The 24,466-nt window shown below is 45.9% G+C and overlaps 1 protein-coding gene across 2 annotated transcripts in view; it reads right to left on the bottom strand.

The window, feature by feature from the left end:
• LOC126539137 (uncharacterized) overlaps positions 1–24,466 on the bottom strand; it is a 264,993-nt gene that overhangs the window by 148,754 nt on the left and 91,773 nt on the right. The window contains exon 2 of one of the 2 annotated variants that reach the window (XM_050185872.3): positions 17,046–17,098. The exons of the other annotated variant lie outside the window; for it this stretch is intronic. The gene's annotated coding sequence lies outside the window, so the exon portion shown is untranslated. The remainder of the gene's footprint in view (positions 1–17,045; positions 17,099–24,466) is intronic. 2 annotated transcript variants of the gene reach the window in all.

Genomic DNA, 24,466 nt, shown 5'->3' on the forward strand with positions numbered 1-24,466 from the left:
CAGCAATTTCAATTATATAAAAGAGCAGCAGAAAAATTTTCTGCTGATATATATACAGTAATCAAAGCAGCCATGCAAACTTAATTCGTAGTGATGAACACGATACAGATGCCTCGTCTATAACCAGTGATGGAGTTGTAACGGTCTTTTCCCGCCCCCCAGAGTAGGCTAACCAGACGCATTTCTGGTTAACATCCCTGCCTTCTCTCTTCATTTCCTCCTCCTCCTTCCACAAGGGCTTTGCAAGACATGTCCAGGGAAAAAGCGGCAGGAGAAGATAGACTAGCAATCGATTTGATCAAAGATGGAGGAGATATTACGCTTGAAGAGCTTGCGGCCCTTTATGCGCAACGCCGCACGACTTCAAGTGTACCAGAGAGCTGGAAAATTGCCAACATAATACTAATCAATAAGAAGGGAGACGTTGAAGAATCATAGGCCCATTCTCTTGCTTTCATTATAGTACAAAATAATAATGCGGGGGCATCAAATGGCCTATTGAGCGACAAAGCCGGCGTTGGTCGTGTGGACAAGCGAAAAACGGCACCTAAATTCCCATTGGCTGAGACGCAACGTCAAGAGCGTGCCTCGACTGAGCAGAGTGGGTGAGAGGGCGCCAGGTATTGCGCGAGGGGAGAAGGGCTCACCGCGACGCCACGTCAACCTCGCTCTCGGTTGCCTGTGTTGTCCGCGCGTCCCTTGGCCACGCAGACTCTCGCCTGCGTTCTAAGTGCGCCTCGGTAAGGACAAATAAAAAATTTGGAGGACGCTGAAGCTTCGCCTATAAAAATGGAACGCGATAGCGTTCAAAGACCCCTTACTGCTTTTCATACTTCCCGGCAATTGCAGCTTATGTAACCGTAACGTTTACCGTGAAACGGTGGTTGCGAACGCCATGCACGAAGCGAAGATTTCTGGTAGAAACGCGGCTTCTTGCGTCCGTCGATCTCGTAATATTGTACCGCACTTTTAATATTTCAGTCTGAGAAGAGCTCACACATCAGGTAGGCGCTGTCGGTGTTTTTTTTTTTTTTTAATTACGTTTGTTTGTGGGCTCCCGTTCTCAAAATTCCGAGGAATAACTGTGAAGAGTGAAAGACAAGGCATGAGCAACTCTGGTGGTAGAGAAGTTGTTGGGTATGCATGGCTCGTAATTTGGGTACAAACTCTTTTTGACGAGGCGACGTCTGACGCGGGACGCCGACGTCGGATGTTCTGCGATACGTGCTCCTAAACGCTATCGCATTAAAACGCGCCAAGCTACTTACTGGTCAAGCGTCTCAACGCGCTCGCTTGCCCGCGAGGAGTTCATAGCTCGAAGGATGGCTCGGCGCCGTTCAATTGGACATTAATGTTTTCGCATTCACAACTCATAAGGAGTGCTTAGCTGTCCTCGGATTTTTCAGGATAATTTCAAGGTAACAGAGTAATCAGGGCCAAACTTGACTTCAATCAACCAACAGCAGGACAATGGATGACGTCCACGTCATCAATCAGGCAATTGAGAAATATGCGGAGTACAATAGACCTCGCTGTATGGCTTTCATAGATTAAAGAAAGGAATTTCATTCACTAGAGATAGTAGCAGTCATGGATGCATTGCGTAATCAATGATTATTGAATGCATATATGACTATCTTGCAAAACCCCTACAAAGATTCCACAGCTGCCTTGCTTCTCCACAAGAAAAGTATAAAGTTACTTACAAAAAAAGGGATCAGGCAAGGAGACACAATCTTTATAATACTAATCACTGCATGCTGAAAAGAAGTAGACTGATAAGGATTAGGAGTGACGACCAACTGCGAATATCTCAACCATTCTCAATTTGCAGATGGCATTGATCTATTCAGGAACATTGGGAATGAATTGCACCATATTATTGAACACCTTAAGCGAGAACGTGTAAGAGTAGAGTTGAAGATAACATGCACAAGACAAAGGTATTGTCCAATAGCCTGTCAAGCGAAAAATAATTAATGATCTCCAGTCAGCCTCTAGAGCCTGTGCAGGAATACGTTATCTAGGTCAATTACTCACATGCCATCTTCATCATGAGGACGAAAATTACAGAACAAAGAAGCCACATGCCTGCCCGGCACACGCAGCGCAGTCACATTCCGCGCATGCGCGTAACCTAACATTGGTTCAATGGAACTAATCCAACTTCACAACTACACGCCTTCATACCCTGGGCCATATAATTTACAGCTCCATATTCCCTCCCACCTTCCATGACGTGACTGCACCTTTCTAGTCCCTCTATGGCTTGGAGTAGCATTTTCAAATGCGTACTCCTTTCTGATCGCAATCGCCGATAGCTCATTCTCCGACTGCTGCGGGTGCGTGGAAATGATCGCGCAACTTTTCCGAGAGTGCCCTCGCTTAAACACGCAAGGAGCAGCCCTTTCAGCCACGCCAGAACAACTGGACAAGCGCCCACTCCCCAAAAAACAACATCCTTGGAGACTGGCCTTCACGAACATCAGCGCGAGCCGCTATGAAGGCACTGCGGCGTTATTTAAAAGACACTGGACTGTTTGACAAGTTGTTACTGTGCGCGCTGTATGACGCAGGATGTAAAAGTGGCACGGCTACACTGTGTAACGCTATGTAACACCTTAGCAGACTGTGTGAGTGCGGGCAAACTGAGCCATACTCCCTTTGGCCTCCGTTAAAGCGTCTAAGAAAAATATTCCCGAACTCACCCGAATGCGTCATTCCTCTCTGCCTCTTTCCGCTTTCGTAGCACTTGTTCATGTCACCGGCCTTTATTGAAGTCGACGCGGCCGGAAATAATGGCGCACTTATTTCCTTCGTTGAAGTCGGTATGAGTGAGAGAAAGATCAGAAACGCGGTTCGGTGTGTTGCGTCTATTTACTTCATTCTCAAGAACCAATAACCCGGCACTTCATTGAACTTGACTTTGATGTAGAGCGAGGCTTTATCCCACGTGTGTGACGGCTCATGTTTTTCTCGCAAGTTTGTTGGTTAGTTCGATGGGTCCCAACGGAAATGGTGCAACCCTGGCACGTGGGATGGGACATGAATCGGCTGGCAGGAAAGAAACAAAATGCAAAAACAATATTGTAGGCAAAAAAAGAAGCAAGAAAGCATGAAAAGTGACGCACCGAGTTCTACTGATCGGATGTTAGGGAGATAAATGCATAGTAGATCCTAACACCTGTTACCGCTACTGTGAAGGTAAATTCAAAAACGGAAATTTGGATGGGAGAGCCTGTGTCTCACAAAGGAAATTAAAGACCCTCCCACATACATTGCTAAGCCTGCAACCCCGTGTCGAGGCCCCAAGGGAATAGAACACTGGGAGATAAGGGAGAGAGGCCGTGTGATAGCTTTCTTCGAGAATTTCCGCTTTCTTCACTCGTTCACCACGCATCGCCCTTTCATCTCTGAAAGGGCGATGCACGCAAAGTGCCTCGAGCGGCCAGTCGCGCGGACATAATACGTGCATTTGCGGGCTTCTTTCACGCTCGGTAAAACACTTTTACGTAGAGCGTATTGAGCAACAGAAAGCTGTATCGGGAGTTTTTCATGTCGCTCTACAATTTTCTCATTGACACTTTTCGTGTAAATACAATAATCGAGAAGTTCATTCATTAAGACTAATTATATAATTAGGCAGAATGAAGAAAAAAAATTGAGTACCTCCAAGCGACGGTAAACCTTTGTTCTGTCTAGCTACGTGACATTAGCATATATTTAAACTGTGGCTAAATTTAAGCTGGGACACGCTGTAAATTTGTGCCTATATGTGCACGGCAATGAGTGGCCATGGCTAACGCTGTGTCCCAGGGTCCGATCGCGTAAATGCACAAATGACCGCGAAAACGAACTTGACGTACAGCTCTCGCCGTAGCTGAATTGATAGAACACCGCAGGCTTAATGTGGAACACGTGGCTTTCGCTTCCACCGGTACCAAGCTACGTTTTCGTCCACTGTGTACTTCCATTTACGTTATCATTTTCTTTTTATATTTCAGTTAGAACCACAGCTCATTTCCCCTACGTTCCACACGCCTTCATTGTCTGTTGGCCTCGTGTGGCTGTGTTTAAATAGTTGTCAGTGTCGCTGAGACAAAAACGAACTAAGTGCCCTATAAGTTAACTCATTCTCATTTCCTCATTTCACTGTTATGCGCCCAGGGCGCGCCGCTTAGTACTCAGATTCTCTATGCAAATATGGAACGCCACACTTGTTCACGTTCAATGTCTCCTGCGTATGAGGACGCCCGAGTTGATGGGGAGAAATCTGAGCCACCACGCGTCTGAAGTATGCAAATAACCACGCCGCTCCACTACTTCGCGTGGAGCCAAAACTCATCACCGGAGCCGTCGTGAAAGCAGTCTACCCCTGCGCCGTAGTTGGGACTTTCAACATAAAAATATAAAGTTCGAGCCCAGATATTAAGTTTTCCTTTCCTGTTTTCGCCCCAACTTCGCTTGCTTGAGTGGTGCGGGCAATAAAACACGAAACCGAACGGTTAGTTAGCGGGCGTAATTCAAGACGGCTTCCTCGTTTGGGGTATTACCGCGTTTGCGGCATGCTGTACATATAGTCACGTCGTTAACTTCTTTTTCTTTTCTTGATTCGTGTGGCTTACATGCATTTAATAAGAGTAAGGTTTCTTTATTATCTCGACGATTGTCGCATTTAAATCAGTCGGACGTGACCGGGTGCGACATTTCTTTTATGTGGCAAATTACTTCTTATTGCAAGCTATTATCTAAATATGCCAGATCAGTTCTGGAGATGCTCGCAAGGTTGAGGAAGATTCCAGTAAGTGACCAGGATCAACTATGCGACCCAGAAGGAGGCATTTGTCTGCTACAGCAAAGGTCCAGAATGGGCTCAGTACATCATAATGAAATGCCAATATACATTCACTCAGCAAGACCGGTAGGTAACGTCCACTTTCCAGAAGCGCTAGGATTCCAAGCGAATGGAAGACCTGACTGATTAGCCGTCGAGCTAAGTAACAGACGTGTAAAATGTTGGTGTAACAAAACCTGAGAAGAGATCGATTGAGCCGGAGTCGTTACAAGCATGGGTAGTTATACACTATAGAGGTAGTGGTGTTCATGAAGTAAGAGAAGATCAAGATCAGATGGGCAAAATGCTAAGTCTCGATAGATATCGTACATAGCTCACGCAGGCTCGGTGACTGTTGCCGCTCGTTCCAAAGGAGGTGCCAATGAACATCATCATAATCACGAAAAAAAAAAAAAGGTCTCGTGTTCTGTTCTAAGCAACTTGCAAGTGGAGAGATGGAAGCCGGAAACAACTGTGCTACTCTATTTATCTCGCTTTTACAGGAAACACTAATTAATAAAATAGGTTGAAAAAGGAATAGAGGGTATTACAACAACGTAAATGGCATGCAAACAAATATTGGCCGCACATCCATCTTTCGGAGATGATTGGCGACGGTAATGTGATTGGCAATGTTTTCTATCATGAGGCTGTAATTGGTAGTACGTTTATATGTTATGTTGATTATTATGAAGAGTGGCACATACCCTGTTTAACATAACGAGCGACCCAAGTTCGTGTCAGAGAGATCCATTGAAGAGCGGTGCATATGCAGGACTCGCTTGGTTAAACCATAGGAAGCCACGTTTTCTTCGCGTCCGTGATGGTTCAACTTCGCGCTGACGGTAATGCCATAGTCGTTACAGGTGTTTGAAAGGAACTCAACACGTGAACACCCGAGAAAGTGACAGTCTTTTTTTTTTTTGTAACACTTGGCATGTTCACGCTATTCGGCTGTGACTTTGCGCTGGGAATATTAGTGTTGCGGGCCGCGCCCTTTCGAGTGTAAGTTTCACCAACGATAGCCACCATACACAGGCATGTTGCACAGGCAGGACGAAAAAAAAGTTCACGGTATGTTGCCGCTCCGAAAAAGAGTCGAATGTCAGCCCAGTTTCAGCATGCAGCCAATTAAACAGTACACCAAGTTCAACGTTCGTCGAGTTCACTGCGTACGAAGGACATTTGAAGTTCATGCTGCATGCCAGCACACCGGAAATATTCCACATTTTTCCCAGATATGAGCCTGTAAAAAAAGTGACCGTGCCTATACTCTATAGCGCTAAATTTCTGTAAACCCGAATTGCGGGCGTCCTTTTTTTTTTTTTTTTCCTTTCTGTCACTAACGCTCTTTCAAGGGAGTACCTTGCACACACTTTTAATAACAAGAGTAAGATATGACGAGAATAATTTGAGCTGTAACGTAGAATTATTCATCAAAGGGTGCAGCATGTACGACGTTGCAGGTTTAAACATACATCTTTTTTTTTTTTTTCTTTCACTGTTTCGAACTACTAAAGATGGCAACTTCGTGGTAACTTCGTGGTCATGGCGCTTTGTTGCTAAGTACGACGTCGCTGATTTAATACCCAACCTTAGTGCACTACATTGAAGGTTGAGAACAAGAAACCGGTAAACACCAACAGCATGAACAAGGTGAGAAAATGTGGATAAGGGTGTGACAAACGCCCGCTTGTATTAGACATCTTTGTATTTTCCTAGCCTGTTCATCTTGCACCGCATGGCGGCCTCGTTTAGGTGCTGGAAACTTAACATACCGTCTCGTATAACTTGCCCACGCTTTTCTTTTTCTTCGGGGTGGGGGGGTGGGGGGGCGACTTCTACTTCCTTTTGGCTAACTGGACTCTAAATTTTCGAGACGATTTTTTTTTTTTCATCAGAGTATGTAAGTATTGCTGGTATCGGTGCCATTAGAGAAAAGCAGAGCTGTCGTTATTAGAGGGTGACCTATTATTCTGTCTTTTCTTTTCATTCAATAAAAAAGAAGACAAAAGGTTACTTCAACTAGACCTTGGTAAAAATCGCAACAATTTGGTCGTTACAAGAAGAGCAGGCTTTTACCGGCTCAAGTTTCCTTTTTCTTCTTGAAAGCGTAGCAGCAACAGCATTTTTTTTGGGAGGAGGGGGAGTTTGGGGGGAAGGGTGATGGTAGGAAGTTCCGGTTCCGGTTGACGGCCGCGCCTTTTTCTCGGTAGCAGAGCGGGCGCATTTTAATGGAGTTGCCCGTCACCGTCGCTGCACCCTCGGAGTCTTGCGGTATGGCAAGCCGTGACGTCCGTACAGCCTCATCAGTCTAAAGCTTCCCCCCGACACATTTTCAGCGTTACGCACGCCTTGATGTGTCTTTCTTCTTCCTTTCCTTGATGGCATCTTATTTGTTTCACTACCGAGTAAAACAGTCGGGAGAGTGAGCGGTGGGCGGAAAAAGAACGAGCCTGCGAGAAGTTACCTAATCTCGTCAAGCAGAGGCAGCTATTACGGCGGTGGGCTTGTCTTGAACTCGTGTTTGTTCTTAATACTTCGGGGCGGTGGCTTTAAGCAGTCGTTGCTTAACGGCGTTTTATGCGTTGCTTTGTTGATTTGTTCTTTTTTTTCACTCGGCGGAATGAGTTGCGTGAACTATACTGCAGCGGTGTGTCTTGTTTCCACACAGAAATTTAGAGAGCAAAACAAAAAGCGCGCGGTTTCCTAGAAGCACATTACGCAATTTATCTTGGTAGTCTCAAAGTGCGGGTTCTATCTCCCACAGGAGTTGCCGCCTTGATTTGGAAGAAAACCTGCGTCAAGCCCGCACGGCTGCTCGAAGTGACGTGCGTATAGTCCGCGCGGTTGTGTTGAAGCGATGGAACGAAATTCTTCTGACAAGACTCACATTTTCTGAGCTTGCAACGCGTTGGAGAAGGCTTAGCGTTAGTACGTTTGGGCTGCGGGTGGCTGAGAAGGTTGTTGCGGAGAAATTACCTTCGAAATTTTTCCACGTGGGCCGCATAAGACGGGCCTGCACTCGGAAAAAAAAAAAGGTCCTCAGTAATCCTCCAAAGGCAGAAGTAATGCAGCACCTACACGAGGTGCTTGTCAGGCTTCTACAATTTTACCCAGCAGGAACTTCCCGTAGTAAAACTATGTCGTGGCCTAGTGTGTTAGATATCTTGCAACAGAAGCTACCGAAATGGCGAAATAAAGTAGTGTCGGTAGAAGTAGAAACGCAAACGGACCATTGGTATTAGAAGCTGGTTAATTAATCAAACAGTGGAAGTGATTGCGCCAGTAATCCGTGCCAGTAATCCGTGCCAGTAAACCTGTACTATGTAGAGAACGCGTTTCGTGAAGCACATGTAGACAGCGTTGTGATAGCTCTGTTTTCGCGCCCTTGCTATATGTTTTGTGCTTATCGTACATTTGCGGCAACTCATGCCGGCGAATAAACAGCGCGAATTTACCGACTGTTCTTCGAAACTTCCCACGCTATTGTGCATTTTGAGCGCTACTTTCTCTTACAAGCAGCAAACCGCTGCTTTTACGTCGTGGCAGTGGTTTCAAAGCAGTCATGGGCGCCAAAGGCGCCTTCTACAGCCTTCCGCCTCGAACCTGGTGCGGGTATCCTCATCGCATTTGTTGCCATGTTTTCTAGGCTGAAATCGGCAGGAAAGAAAGTACGTATATGAGATCGTCCAGGAGTTCCCCATCATAGAAAACCCATTTGCTCCATAACTTGCTACATGCAATAATCCCCTATCAAGTATTAAAAAATATGGGTTTTTGTATGGGATGCAATATATTTGATATGATATTATTGGCTATACGGGTTGTGGGGCGTATGTGATTTTACTTTGATGCCCTCTTCCCCGGCACGAAACCAGTGAGCAGTGGTCGCTGTTGTTTCTGCCCACTAAATTTAGCACCTAACCTCACGGGAAATTGGCCAAGGTTCGCGGTGAAGAGAAAATGGCTACGCCTTGCCGCTAACTTGATATTAAATAATGTCAATATGTAAAAACGACAAAAAAAAGTCATCGAAAAGGAAAACAGTCGTCGGCGTTGGCATTATTTGTGCCGTCGGTCCAGTTATCCTTATTTCAGGTGGCCGCTTCAAGGCTTTCCGGTGACTGACCCCCTGTAATTATCGGGGCAGTGATGCCGCAATACTTTACCTTCATTTTTGCTTTCGTAAGTATGAGTTCTGAAGGCTCCCAGCTGTTTTCATAAATCTAGATGATGCCCTGATTTCAGGCATTCGTTATAAAATTTTGTCTCTGCTGCACCAAATAACCACTCCGAAACAGAAACAAGAAATATTACCTTTTTAGTATTTATTTATGTTAATCATTCTTTACCAATCAGCACAATTTATTTTTCCTTTTAACTTCAATTTGCAACAAGGGATGGGAGATTATTGAAGAACTCTCGTGTACCTTACTTTAGATGCATCGTAAAGAGCCCAGGTGGTAAAAATTAATCCAGAGCCACTAAGTAGATTCGGTGCTCCACAATTTATTTGGCTTTAATTAAATGCTAGAACAATGAATAAAATTGTGTTCAGAACTTGTGAGACACCCTTTATCCCTATTACTGTTCTTTGCTTAGCCTCACTTTATTTTATTTGTTCCCCAGTTGACTACATCATCATGCATTCCTTTATTTACTTTATGATCGGCATTCTTACTATTTTAATTTACTTTAATTTTTGTCCTTAAAAAGTACCCGATTCTTGGCCTATCCCCCAACTGGACTTCATCATCATCATCATCATCAGCCTGGTTACGCCCACTGCAGGGCAAAGGCCTCTCCCATACTTCTCCAACAACCCCGGTCATGTACTAATTGCGGCCATGCTGTCCCTGCAAACTTCTTAATCTCATCAGCCCACCTAACTTTCTGTCGCCCCCTGCTACGCTTCCCTTCCCTTGGGATCCAGTCCGTAACCCTTAATGACCATCGGTTATCATCCCTCCTCATTACATGTCCTGCCCATGCCCATTTCTTTTTCTTGATTTCAACTAAGATGTCATTAACTCGCGTTTGTTCCCTCACCCAATCTGCTCTTTTCTTATCCCTTAACGTTACACCTATCATTCTTCTTTCCATAGCTCGTTGCGTCGTCCTCAATTTGAGTAGAACCCTTTTCGTAAGCCTCCAGGTTTCTGCCCCGTAGGTGAGTACTGGTAAGACACAGCAATTATACACTTTTCTCTTGAGGGATAATGGCAACCTGCTGTTCATGATCTGAGAATGCCTGCCAAACACACCCCAGCCCATTCTTATTCTTCTGATTATTTCCGTCTCATGATCCGGATCCGCCGTCACTACCTGCCCTAAGTAGATGTATTCCCTTACGACTTCCAGTGCCTCGCTGCCTATTGTAAATTGCTGTTCTCTTCCGAGACTGTTAAACATTACTTTAGTTTTCTGCAGATTAATTTTGAGACCCACTCTTCTGCTTTGCCTCTCCAGGTCAGTGAGCATGCATTGCAATTGGTCCCCTGAGTTACTAAGCAAGGCAATATCATCAGCGAATCGCAAGTTACTAAGGTATTCTCCATTAATTTTATCCCCAATTCTTCCCAATCCAGGTCTCTGAATACCTCCTGTAAACACGCTGTGAATAGCATCGGAGAGATCGTATCTCCCTGCCTGACGCCTTTCTTTATTGGGATTTTGTTGCTTTCTTTATGGAGGACTACGGTGGCTGTGGAGCCGCTATAGATATCATTCAGTATTTTTACATATGGCTCGTCTACACCCTGATTCCGTAATGCCTCCATGACTGCTGAGGTTTCGACAGAATCAAACGCTTTCTCGTAATCAATGAAAGCTATATATAGGGGTTGGTTATATTCCGCACATTTCTCTATAACCTGATTGATAGTGTGAATATGCTCTATTGTTGAGTAGCCTTTACGGAATCCTGCCTGGTCCTTTGCTTGACAGAAGTCTAAGGTGTTCCTGATTCTATTTGCGATTACCTTAGTAAATATTTTGTAGGCAACGGACAGTAAGCTGATCGGTCTATAATTTTTCAAGTTTTTGGCGTCCCCTTTCTTATGGATTAGGATTATGTTAGCGTTCTTCCAAGATTCCGGTACGCTCGACGTCATGAGGCATTGCGTATACAGGGTGGCCAGTTTCTCTAGAACAATCTGCCCACCATCCTTCAACAAATCTGCTGTTACCTGATCTTCCCCAGCTGCCTTCCCCCTTTGCATATCTCCCAAGGCTTTCTTTACTTCTTCCGGCGTTACCTTTGGGACTTCGAATTCCTCTAGACTACTTTCTCTTCCATTATCGTCGTGGGTGCCACTGGCGCTATATAAATCTCTATAGAACTCCTCAGCCACTTGAACTATCTCATTCATATTAGTAATGATATTGCCGGCTTTGTCTCTTAACGCATACATCTGATTCTTGCCAATTCCTAGTTTCTTCTTCACTGTTTTTAGGCTTCCGCCGTTCCTGAGAGCATGTTCAATTCTATCCATATTATACTTCCTTATGTCAGCTGTCTTACGCTTGTTGATTAACTTCGAAAGTTCTGCCAGTTCTATTCTAGCTGTAGGGTTAGAGGCTTTCATACATTGGCGTTTCTTGATCAGATCTTTCGTCTCCTGCGATAGTTTACTGGTATCCTGCCTAACCGAGTTACCACCTACTTCCATTGCACACTTCTTAATGATGCCCACAAGATTGTCGTTCATTGCTTCAACACTAAGGTCCTCTTCCTGAGTTAAAGCCGAATACCTGTTCTGTAGTTTGATCTGGAATTCCTCTATTTTCCCTCTTACCGCTAACTCATTGATCGGCTTCTTATGTACCAGTTTCTTCCGTTCCCTCCTCAGGTCTAGGCTAATTCGAGTTCTTACCATCCTGTGGTCACTGCAGCGCACCTTGCCGAGCACGTCCACATCTTGTATGATGCCAGGGCTCGCGCAGAGTATAAAGTCGATTTCATTTCTAGTCTCGCCATTCGGGCTCCTCCACGTCCACTTTCGGTTATCCCGCTTGCGGAAGAAAGTATTCATTATCCTCATATTATTCTGTTCCGCAAACTCTACTAATAACTCCCCCCTGCTATTCCTAGTGCCTATGCCATATTCCCCCACTGCCTTGTCTCCAGCCTGCTTCTTGCCTACCTTGGCATTAAAGTCGCCCATTAGTATAGTGTATTTAGTTTTCACTCTACCCATCGCCGATTCCACGTCTTCATAGAAGCTTTCGACTTCCTGGTCATTATGACTGGATGTAGGGGCGTAGACCTGTACAACCTTCATTTTGTACCTCTTATTAAGTTTCACAACAAGACCTGCCACCCTCTCGTTAATGCTATAGAATTCCTGTATGTTACCAGCTATGTTCTTATTAATCAGGAATCCGACTCCCAGTTCTCGTCTCTCCGCTAAGCCCCGGTAGCACAGGACGTGCCCGCTTTTTAGCACTGTATATGCCTCTTTTGGCCTCCTAACTTCACTGAGCCCTATTATATCCCATTTACTGCCCTCTAATTCCTCCAATAGCACTGCTAGACTCGCCTCACTAGATAACGTTCTAGCGTTAAACGTTGCCAGGTTCATATTCCAATGGCGGCCTGTCCGGAGCCAGTGATTCTTAGCACCCTCTGCAGCGTCGCAGGTCTGACCGCCGCCGTGGTCAGTTGCTTCGCAGCTGCTAGGGACTGAGGGCCGGGGTTTGATTGTTGTGTTCATATAGGAGGTTGTGGCCGAGTACTGCACCAGGGTGGCCAATCCTGCTCTGGTGAGGGAGTGCGTTACCGGTTCTGGTCACCGGGATCAGGCCACACTCCAGGCCTGTTTTTGCAATTTTATCAACACGCGGATTTTTTTTTTTTTTTAATCCGGTGGAAAATTGCCGGCACCGGGATTCGAACCACGGACCTCTTGCATGCGAGGCGGGTGTTCTACCTCTACGCCTCCACTGCAACCAACTGGACTTATAGGAACTCATCGCCCTGGTCGTAATTATCATCGTCGTCGTAGTCATCATCATCATCATCGTCACGAACCAACCGCGAGAAGTGTGGAGCCAAGGAAGGGCTGGCATTTAGCCGTTTACACTCATTAGACAAGCTACATATTCAACCATTCGCAGGAAGCTGTTCACTGGGGACTAAGTTAGTATTTTTTTTTTTGTATTATACATAAGTTCCCCACATTTCCATCTCAATGCAATGTAGGAACATATAGCCATCATGGCAAGTGACGGCTCTATGTTTGACAACAGCACATCTTGCAGCAGCATACAAATAAGATGGCCTTAAACACTGGAACTAGCAATAAGCACAGTAGCGACCCATAAAACACATTTTGGATTATGCTATTCTAGTATACATGAAACCCAAAAACGTTCTTTTTAGGCGGACGTTGTGAATTGCAAGTATTAAACCGCCTAACGCAGCCAAATCTAAGTAAACGCCTGACTTTACATTAAAGCAATGTTCTATTTGCGTGCATTTTGTAAGAAGTCCCATTGACATATTACTTATACACGCCATCGAAACGGGTAATACACAAACCTTATTTTATAAAAAATGTTGGAGCAGCTGGCAGAATTTGCCCTATATTCTTTCGCTGTGAACACACTTCAGCACATGCTGGAACTAACAGCTGAAGGGCAAGTCGATGTTTATAATGGTGTCTTAATACCACAGCCAAATTGAGTGCATTATTTTGGCCCCATTTACTGTTCTTTCCATTGAAAGCATAACCTTGAAAATGGAAAGCCTCTTACTTCAAGCTATTGAAGTATTAAAGAAGATGAGACGGTGCTTATGTAACGCCGCCTCGTTCACAGCTTACAATATCGACTCCACAATGTCCGAGGCCTGCAGGGTCAAGAGCTTGGTTTTTGGTTTGGTTTGGTCAAGAGCAACACTAAAACAAACAGTAGCTTTTGTTATTCCTTTCTTCTTTTTTTTTTTAATTCCTTCTCGAGATGTTATAAATGCGGATGAGAAGAGCCCATTAGCGGCCGAGCTAGCGATCAGGACCCCGAGGTTAATCGGACAGAAATTTTCTATCGACGCCTTTTCCTACTAAATTTCACGGGTTGTCCCTCGTTGCCCCGAAAAGCGCCGCTTCGAGTCGTTAATGAGGTGCACGTGGAGTGTGTGTCTTTAATGCCCTGGGGCGAGAATGGACGAAGTTTCTTTTTAGTCTTATTGTTATTATTAACCTTAAGTTAGGCAACCTATCTCGGTAAGCGCACGTGTAACGACGTTTGCGAAGTGCGCTTTCGTGCGCGCAGTTCTGTACACGTGTGCAAAAATTACTTTAAAGAACGTGGCTGTCTCGTACACGTGCTCAAATAGCTGTTGCTTGGAAACATTGAGCTCACAACTTTCGCGAACTTACTGAAGTTAGGCAGCGTTAACACGCGGAAAGACAAGTCAACGGGAACGCCGTCTAATCAACTTTTCTTCTTATTTCTTCTTCTTCTTCTTCTTACCCGCCGTCGTTGCTCAGTGGCTATGGTGTTGGGCTACTGAGCACGAGGTCGCGGGATCGAATGCCCGCCACGGCGGCTGCATTTCGATGGGTGCGAAATGCGAAAACACCCGTGTACTTGGATTTAGGTGCACGTTAAAGAACCCCAGGTGGTCTAAATTTGCGGTGCCCTCCACTACAGCGTGCCTCATAATCAGAAAGTGGTTTTGGCACGTAAAACCCCATAATTTCATTTCTTTTCTTATTTTTTTTCTTACATTGCATAATTTTTTTAAGGAAGGAAGGAAGGAAATCAACTTTATTCAGGTCCTGCAGGCCACGAGAGCTTTGGGCTCTCATTAACGTGGTATTCATGTGACGTCACGTGGTGCCATATTGTTGTCTTTCGCTGAGCTTCCAGAGGTACGCGGATCGAGATAACGCGCAGGTTTTAATCGCATTGCCTCTAAAACACTGTGCCGGTTTCGACGACGTCACTGCATAATCCCGCAAAGGAACCGACTTTGGCCGTCCGTACCGCCTAGCTGTGCAGTTCACGCTCTGTGCACACTTTCATTCGTTCTGAGAGACAAGATAACAGAGACAGGAAGATAAGCTTTTGAAATGATAGAGCCACTGAACTGCGCGCTGAGATATACGAAGTTTCAAGATCGTTGAATAAATACCACAGCAATGTTTATGCGAAGTAGTCTTTGCGAACTGCAGGTGCTCCGAGTTCGTTCGTTCGTTCGTTCGTCCGTCCGTCCGTCCGTCCGTCCGTTCGTCCGTTCGTCCGTTCGTTCGTTCGTTCGTTCGTTCGTTCGTTCGTTCGTTCGTTCGTTCGCTCGTTCGTTCGCTCGCTCGTTCGTTCGTTCGTTCGTTCGTTCGTTCGTTCGTTCGTTCGTTCGTTCGTTCGTTCGTTCGCTCGTTCGCTCGCTCGTTCGTTCGCTCGTTCGTTCGTTCGTTCGTTCGCTCGTTCGTTCGTTCGTTCGTTCGTTCGTTCGTTCGTTCGTTCGTTCGTTCGTTCGTTCGTTCGTTCGTTCGTTCGTTCGTTCGTTCGTTCGTTCGTCTTCCTACGCCGGGGAAGTAGCGGTGCCGACGAATTTGAGCCGCTGGGTAATATGCTCATGTTCGCGTTGCCAGCGTGGTCGCGGCATCGCCGTCATTCGAGCTCCCGTCATCCGAGCTCCCGTCATCCGACTCTCGCCTCAGATTGTCGCGTATACTACCTCGGCCTAGCCAGGTGGCGCGCGTAAGAAGACCCGGCATGCCGGATGCGGAACACAGGGTGGTGGTGGTGGTTTCCTCCGTACGAACAGCGATTCCAAAGCAAGTTCCTCACCCCGTGTACGCCGACCAGCGAGCCCACGTTCTTTTTTAGCCTCAGCATGTTCAAGCTCGACAATGTCCACCTGCTTGACGTCATCGAGGGTTTCAAAGAGACGTTCTAGGCGCGCCGCCGTAGGGTAGATGCCTATAGCCAGAAACCTGCAAAATGCTTCGCTTAACTTCGGTTCCCACAGTACGTGGGATCTGCATAGGTTTTTTTTTTAATTATTAAAGTGTGTGCATTCAGATTTTGGAGAAAAGCCCGGTCGTTCGCAGTGCGTCTCATTCGCAGAGCTAGCTGTCGCTCTCAGAGTTCTTTTCCGCTTTTCACAGTTTTTTAGATGTCCTGCAATGTGAGCGAAGTGTCATCGTCATGCCGTCATCATGGCCGCCATCGTCGTAGTGCAGTAACGCGTGTTCTGTCAGCACGTACAACCGATGATTGCCCCATCCATAGCTCTCTCTCATTAGGTGTTTAAAATATGGCGTCCATGACATGTTTCCGGCTTAGCGATTGCTTCCGCAGCGTGTAGTCGACAAAAAGCATAGCGTTCGATATTGGTTTTTGTTGCATGGTGAGAGCCGTCGCTGGTGCGTGTATTTGGATGCCACCCATAGAACAGCGCGTGCGCAAGGACGAGTTTTGAGACAGCATGAAGGACTGCTCTATTGCTAATGTCCAATACGTGACGACAATGGCGCGCTCCCGGCTATCAAATTTCTTCCGGTGCATGTAGTCGGCAAAAGCTTGGCCTTTGAGATTAACTTCTGAGAATCAGACGGAGCCGTCACTGAGACGTGAATTTGGACATCACTTATCCAAAGCACGCACTGCGGACGAGCCAATACGTATATTCTGCCTATTTTTTTTTTTTTTTTCAGAGGACTGGAGATAGAATTCGAGGATTTCAGAATAATATCTTATTCCATAGAACATGTACAGTCGGCGGCAAATCTTTACGCGCGAGCCGGCTGAGCTGCGCGGCCAATGTAAATTTCCTAATTGTTAAGGCACGGCACTTCTACTTTAACGAATACTGCGTAGGTAGAAAAGCGGCTACACGCTAAAAGCTTGAATTCGGGATTATGTGTGCAGACTTTGCGGGAATTCCGATTTTTTTTTTTTCTTTTAGCAGATTCCGCATTATGCAAACTTTCTCTGCGTAATACGGAATTATGCAAACTTCACTGTCGCTAACTATTGTGTAAACTTCTATTTGGGACCAGTATGTATAGACAGTATTGCTTTTCTTTTTCTTTCTATTTCATAAAACTTCTCTACGCAAGGTCCAACTTTTCTGTAAGGGGCGTAAGCCCCTAGTCAAGCCTTTGCGTAGGCATTTTGTCTGCGCCCCCAGAACATCAGTGTGGTGCTCAACAAATTTGTTTTGATTTCATTTGATTTCACTTTTTGTCCTCGACTGTACCTCATGCTTGCAGTGATGCCTTGATCTTCAGCCAGGTGGCTTGTAATGATTACCTGCAGTAATGTATAGCGGAAGACGTTTTAGCATACCTGTTTCAGACAACACAAGAAGAAAGAAAAAGACAATCACAATTATTCAACGCGAGTACAAGTAAATGAACAAAATAACGAATACCAGAAAATGCACATGTTGTTCTTGCTATCAACAAGTGGCACGTACCCAGCAATTGATTGCTTTATTTATTTATTTATTTATTTATTTATTTATTTATTTATTTATTTATTTATTTATTTTAATGGCGCAAGGACCAGCTATGGCCAAAGAACGCCATGACATATGGACATACCCAGCAATGCGGGTCTGTCAAGAATGGAGTTGCTTGCACAAGATCCGTTACCATTAAAGGGTCATTTCTTACGCGGTCAGTGTTTTTAAAATAGGACGCAGACACTTTTAGCTCTACGGAGACGACTGTGCTTTCGGTGCAGATGCCCGTAGAGACAATCTTTGCTCGCATGTCACGTGTTCGTGTGTGTATAGTGTTTGTTGATATTTTCTTTTCTTTTCCTTTCTTTCATTGTTGTGTGAGTAACGAATTCGGTACTTCCGTATGTCCGGTGCTAACGCAGCCTTACCTTCCCATTTTTCTACGTCTGACGTAACTAGATAACATAACCAGGTTCAGAAAATAAAGACTGCCTTGCTGGGGTGAGCGAACGGGCGTTAGGCAGTTTCCTAATTGCCTACCTTCCCATTTTCTACATCTCAAATAACTAGGAAGACTAGGAACGCCTTTGCGGGCTGCGTGACAGTGCCCACAGAAATAGTTCGTGTGTACGTGCGTGTGTGTGCTTAGGTTTTCTTTTTCCTTTTTTTATCCTTCTTTCTTTCTCACCTATTGCATCCCCTTGCCCTCCCCCGGTACAGGGTAGCCAACCGGAGATAATCTCTGGTTAACCTCCCTGTCTTTCCTTGGCCTTTCTCTCTCTCTCTCAAAACACTAGAAAAGATCAGATAACAAGGTTAAGAAAATAAATACTGCCTTAATGGCGAGAGCCAACGCGCGTTGGGAAGTTTCTCAGTTTCTTTTTCGGCCCTAAAAAACAGCACACACTGCTGCTGTAAAAGCAGTCTAAATGCAACTATAGCCGTCATCGCCTTAGCAGATTCAGCCACTACTACTACTAAGTATACAGGCACTATACCGTGTTATTATATATGCAATGGCATGTGGGCAGAGATGCACGAAACTCTGTCAACGAGATCCCGTATTCCAGTCCGGCCTATGGCGCAACTTAAGCGAAGCGCAAGCTTCCGACAGCTGCGACATTTCTCCCGGCAAGCAACGTTCGATGCTCCCGTACACCGAACTATTTATTGTTCGTGGCGCCATGCAGATCTCCCGCGCTCAGTAATCCCACGGTGCGTAGACGCGCCTTCGCTATAGTGACTGCCTCTTCCTGCTTTATGGAAAGAAGTGATGGCTGTGCTGTATCACTCTTAATCTCGTTTCACTTCAGCTGTAAGTGTGCGAACGTTTCGCTCTTGTCAGTCTTGCTACCCCCCGCATATATATATATATATATATATATATATATATATATATATATATATATATATATATATATATATATATATATATATATATATATATATATATTGTAAGCACTATTAACGTACTTAGTCGTTTTCATTTGTACATAGCCATCATCATCTTCCCTGTTCTTCTACTTCATCGCGCGTGAGCTGGGGCGTTGCCTTTTTTTGGAATAAACAGCGCTGGACAACTTGATCGGTCTCGGTATTATAAAGTGGTGGAGGTGCTGGGTATCGATCCCAGTACCTATATATATATATATATATATATATATATATATATATATATATATATATATATATATAGAGAGAGAGAGAGAGAGAGAGAGAGAGAGAGTAAACTATGACGTTTATCGTTGCGAACCTGCATTCCGGTCTATGAGGGAGGCCGCAGCGCCAGACGTCGAATTGATTTCTACCACGTAAACTCCTTGAACGTGCATCCCAAGCATGGTACAGTAGCGCTTGTGCATTCTCTACCCCCTCCCTGACGGAGGCCTCCGGGAATGGAACCCGATACCTTGGGAGCATAATTATTCTTATTAAGCCACCGCAGGGCTGACGTGCACGCGTTTTTCAGTTTGTCAATCTCTGTCACTTTTAAGATTTTCCCCCGTGTTACCTTGCTCCGTTTACCCGCATAACCCAGCTTTTAAAGATTATTTAATTAACGTCAATTAGTTCTTATCTTTGGACTTCTGCCGTTTCTTATTTTGAATTTCCGCCTTTCGCTAGCTAAGCTACAGCTGGGCTTGCCTTTTGTGATAAAGCTTTCTAGAGAAAAGCCAGAAATCAAGGCACAGCATTTTCGTGTCTAGAATGTTGGAAATGTCGAAGGCCGTCAAGCGCTCTCTCATATCGCATAGCCTAATCGCGCGATGTGAAGGATTTCAGACCTAATTCGCGCTATGATGAAGTCGCGGTCACTGACCAAATCAAGATTTGAAAAAGAACACACAGACGTTTCGGGGACGATACGGGCTCCTTGGTCCCACAAAAACAGGCAAGCTCCGTTTGTCTGCTTTATGCAAAGGGGCTGGGTCTGGAGCGTCTGTTTTTGACATTGATTTGGACATTCACCGCAACTTCGACCTGACCAGATGAATTTTTGCCGAACCTTTGAATTCCCGTTGTTGCGATCAACGATGATCCTCAAGAATGCGCGCTGGATGGAGTAAGTCTCAGCCACAGACCGCAGTATGCAGCAGCGTTGTGCTGTGCAAAATTGCTGGGCCCATAACCAAGAGGTCCTTGGGTCGAAACCACGCTCTGCTAAAGTTTCTTTCTTTTTTTTTCTGATTTCGTCGGTATGTTATAAGCGCAGCCAACGTAGACGACGTTCCTCCTGCGATTTATTCTTCACATCAACATAAGTTACGAGGTAGGCTTTATACGAGTAAGTACGCAAGGAGGAAAGTGCTGGTGATGCGACATGGGATCATATTGCTGAACGTAAAACACTGCAAAATATTAACACTTAAACGCGCGCAGAAAGGAACCACATGAGAGGACTTCCCAGGAATTTTAGATTATTTCTTCGAAACGCACATGGAGTTGAGTTGACGGAGTCACACTTAGTAGCAGGTTTCTCCAGTTACGTCTATATGTTCCTCGCAGCTTAGCTAATTACCGTACATGCGTCTAAGTGAACCTCGGATAAGATGGGTGTTTCAACAACAACAGTAGCAGTAGCGGCAACAGTAGCGGCAGTAGCAGTGGCAGCAGCAGGAGGAGGAGGAGAAGGATCGCGAGGAGGAGGCGGAGGTTACTAGAGCTAGTTCTATACGCTTCTATTCTAACCAAAGATTAAGGCGACCTTACAGAACAGCATGTGCCATAACTGTGGACGGCAGACCATTGCGATACCACGAGGAACTCACTCGTGAAAAATATCGCAGCTAATTCCTGCCTGATGTCCGACGATGGGAAATGGACACATCGGAGTTCAATTAGACAATCTGGAAGCATCGCACCTTTCGCGTGCTTCGCTGTGCCGCGCGAGAAATTGCCCTAATGAAAGTGGCCCCAAGCCTCCTTTGCTAACTCTTTCGTGTTTGCTTGCCCTTTCAGCGTTGCAGAATTAGTTTTAGTGGTTCAGGCTTGCTTTCCGTAATGCTGTCAAATGACAGTGACGTCTTCAAGAAGAAATGAAATACCCGTGATCTAAACACTATTTGAAAACTGTGAAGAAATATATTCTTCTCCTGCATCTGCACTCGTCTGTTCTTATAATTGACCTATTATTACTGCTCTAATTACATGATATTGCAGTCATGTTAATGCGTTCTACCCGTACATTGCATTCATTCTTTATCCTTATGTTGAGCACTGTATTGTGCAATTTGATTCTACTTACTAAATATATGCTACGCGTGATTTAGGAAAATAACAATAAAATGAAAAAGAAATGAGATAGAGAGATAGAGAGAATCTCAACGATAGAGAGAAAAGCAACTCACGGAATGGGTTCAAGCGGCGTACCAGGTATTTCGAGCGATTGCCTTCGTTCGGTGCAGAGCAATTTCCTAATGACCCGAGCACATATTACGCCCGGCTCTCCAGCTAGCTACCCAAGAAAGCAAAAAGCAAAAAAAAAAATGAGAATGAAAAATAAATTTAAATAAAACGTATGATCCGTAACGGCGGGAATCATTAAATCGACCTCGTAATAACCGCCCACGCAAGCTGGAAAGGAAACGTCTCAATTCAATCCAGCCAGTTGTAACCCCCTTATAAATCTTCTGCTGTGTGGCAGATCGACGCTGTGCGAAGCGGCGTATGGCTAAAGGGTCGGTATAGTTGTTGGACGAGAAGGCCAATTAGAGGGAACTGCTCAAACTCTGCTCAACTTCATTCCAGCAAATCTGAAAATTCTAGAAAAATAAACGTTTAAAAACGTAAAAGAAAGAAAGTGAAGAAAGGTACGCACACGGGTCAACGCTGGTTTCCTGTAACAGCGAGGCGAACGGATCCGCAGTCCGAAACCAGAAACGTAATACATCGAACGCCGCGGCCCCTTCTGGAGAGCGGAATGAACCGGGTCGAAGCCCACGCCGCCAACCCGGACTTGCGCGCTATTACGCGAGTACCGACGCTGTACGGCAATCAGCGTAATTGGGACGAAGCAATAAATCAGGCCGGTAACGAGGAGAAGATCGAGTTCCCCTACTGCTACGTCCATGACTCCCAAGGGAGACACTGGCCCTGCAACTTGGTATTTCTCCTGGTAACGGTCACCCGTGCCTTACGCGCTTGCTTTCATTTCGTGTTTTGGTTTCGCTTTGGGCTCCGTTGCCTTCTCCTTTACGCACCTTGCGAAGAAGATAGGAGAACGAGGAAGTCCGGGTGGATGCGGTGAATGAATGAATGAATGAATGAATGAATGAATGCTTCCCTTAGTTGTAGAAGCTACCACTAGGTTACGGTAGTCTGCATAGCCTGCTCTGTGGCGATAAGCTGCGGTGCGTGATCTCTACAACGAAGTGACCTCATAACGAATATCTTTGGAGGTTCCAAGCACTTCGGTATCAAGTCATTTGACCGTACGTCGTTCCAGCTTTCTCCCGTAGGCGGCAGCAAGGGCCTCGCAAGGGCATCGTTCCCGCTCTTTACAGGCAGCCGTGACGAGGTCTGTAAAATAATGCGGCCCTGGGTTGGAAGCTACAGCAACTAAGCAGTGTGTTTCTGGGTCTTGTAACGTGTCCACCAGCAGGCGAGTTTTGTCTGTACTCAGTCTCGAGCACAGTTTATAACTACACGCAACCAAGCCTACATATTCCACTCCAAGAATCGTTATCTTCTAGTGTTATGACACAGTATGCAGAAACGCCGGCAAGCCCGATCATTTTCCACGCTTACCGTCTGCTGCTCCCGATAAGGTACCGCACTTCTCACTTTGGCAGTGCCAGTACCGGCGTGTGTATATTTGATGGGATCCGCGGTCCCGTAAAAGCACCGCCGCCAAAGGGACCCATCACGGGAGTCCGGCGCAGGATTGGATAATAGCGTGGCAGTATCATTCCAAATTGCAGCCGCTACCCCCTGCTGGTTTCGCCACATTTGTTTCGGTATCATCATTGCTTTTACGCGGGAAAGCGAAATGCCACGCGCGCTGGGAGACAGAATGAAGACGGAACGACCAGCTCCCCCACTGTAATTTTTATTCGTGTCTCCTTCCCTATTCGTGTCTGAACATTTTCCCGCGGCACGTAGCGTTTATGGCCGAGCCGTGGAGATTTCGCACATTTTGGGGGGGATGCGGCGCCAGTTCTTTCGTGAAAGCTGAAGGCAAGAGACTAGCTTGAACCCGAGCCAGCCTTCACAATGCAGTTTGTGCCCTAGATCGGTTTGAAAGAACAGACGCAGGTTGATCGGAACGGGGAATGCCTTACGAGCGAGAGCAGCTACAGCTGCGAGGAGAATGCGCCCCGATAGCGTTAGATGAAGGTAGCCGAACGTCGCTTTGCCGCCGGTTTAAGAAGCAACGAAAGAAGAGGAGTAGGAGGTCGTTGGCTGCAGGCGGGTCTAGCTTGCAGGATACGCAAGACTTGCAAGACAAGGACGCCAGGGCGCCTCCTTTGAAGGAACCCTTACGAAGGTTGGTCACTATTAAGAAGCGTATCGCAAGACAGACGAACAAGACGACGTCTGCAGCGAGGCTGAACGGGACTCAAGTTCGCAACCCGAGAGCCATTGCGAGCACGGAACCACCACCGGATCACACTATGTGGTCCTCGTTCCAGACTCAAAGGCCGCGCTGCAACAACTCTACCGTGGTCTACCGCCCATGAAGCTCGCTCGCATATCATAAGACCTCGTGAAAGAACTCGGCAACAAAAGCTTCGCGGTAAAGTTTCAGTGAATTCCCTCCCACATTGGTTGGCATTGCTGGCAACAAAACAAGCTGATTCTCTTACATACGCAGCGCTCCATCATCCTCCCAAAATCAAGTGCCCAAAGAGTGATCAAGGTAACAAAAAAGAAAGAAATCTGACATTCGATATCACCTTGGGTCACTTTGGGTTCCACCACATATGCCACGCATAACCAAGCGATTTAGTCGAGAGGAAGCCTCACTTCTATATCGAATCACAGACCCTGATAGTACACCAGCATGGTTATTTAAGACAGGGCATACCAATTCTCCGAACTGTACCCCATGCGACGAGACAGAAGACATTGAACACTTTCTGTGGCCGTGTCCAAAATTCCAAGATGAAAGGGACGCCCTCCGGGAAAATCTGCAACAAAAGGACCTTCCGCATGCCCCCTTGCAACGCCTTGGCGTTCGCCGAAGGATCAGTTCTACCCGCAAAGTAACTTCACTTCTCCTTATCGCATTTTTAAGAGAGGCTGGTATGATGGACATGTGGTGAAACACAACAGTGGTTCTATAACAGACGCCTGGGTGGAGCAGTTGCCGGCCTTGATGGCCAGACTAAACCCGGCTGTTGCTGCAACTCACCACCACTAAGAAGTTTTGTTTCAAGCACACCAACGTCTCGGCTCTCGACACGCTTTAAGCGAGGCAACCCAATTGAATCTTACTGAATTAACATAGATTGTAATCTTCAATGCGTTCTGCATCATTTTTCAGTCTCCGTATGGCATTGCTGTCGGGCTTGGACCCGCTTGACCAGCGCAGACTGGTGCGGCAGGCCCGGGAGAATGCTCAGACCGCAGAACTCCTCCACTCAGGACCCCATTCCGATGGCGCAAGTAGGAAGAACGAATGCTGCTTGCGTTTTCTTTCTTTCTTTTACCGAATAAAGTTCATCTATATTTCTCAAATGGCTCGATTCACGAGAAAGCCCTTGCACATTGCA

The sequence above is a fragment of the Dermacentor andersoni genome, chromosome 11, assembly GCF_023375885.2.
Source record: "Dermacentor andersoni chromosome 11, qqDerAnde1_hic_scaffold, whole genome shotgun sequence".
NCBI classification, from domain to species: Eukaryota; Metazoa; Arthropoda; class Arachnida; order Ixodida; family Ixodidae; genus Dermacentor; species Dermacentor andersoni.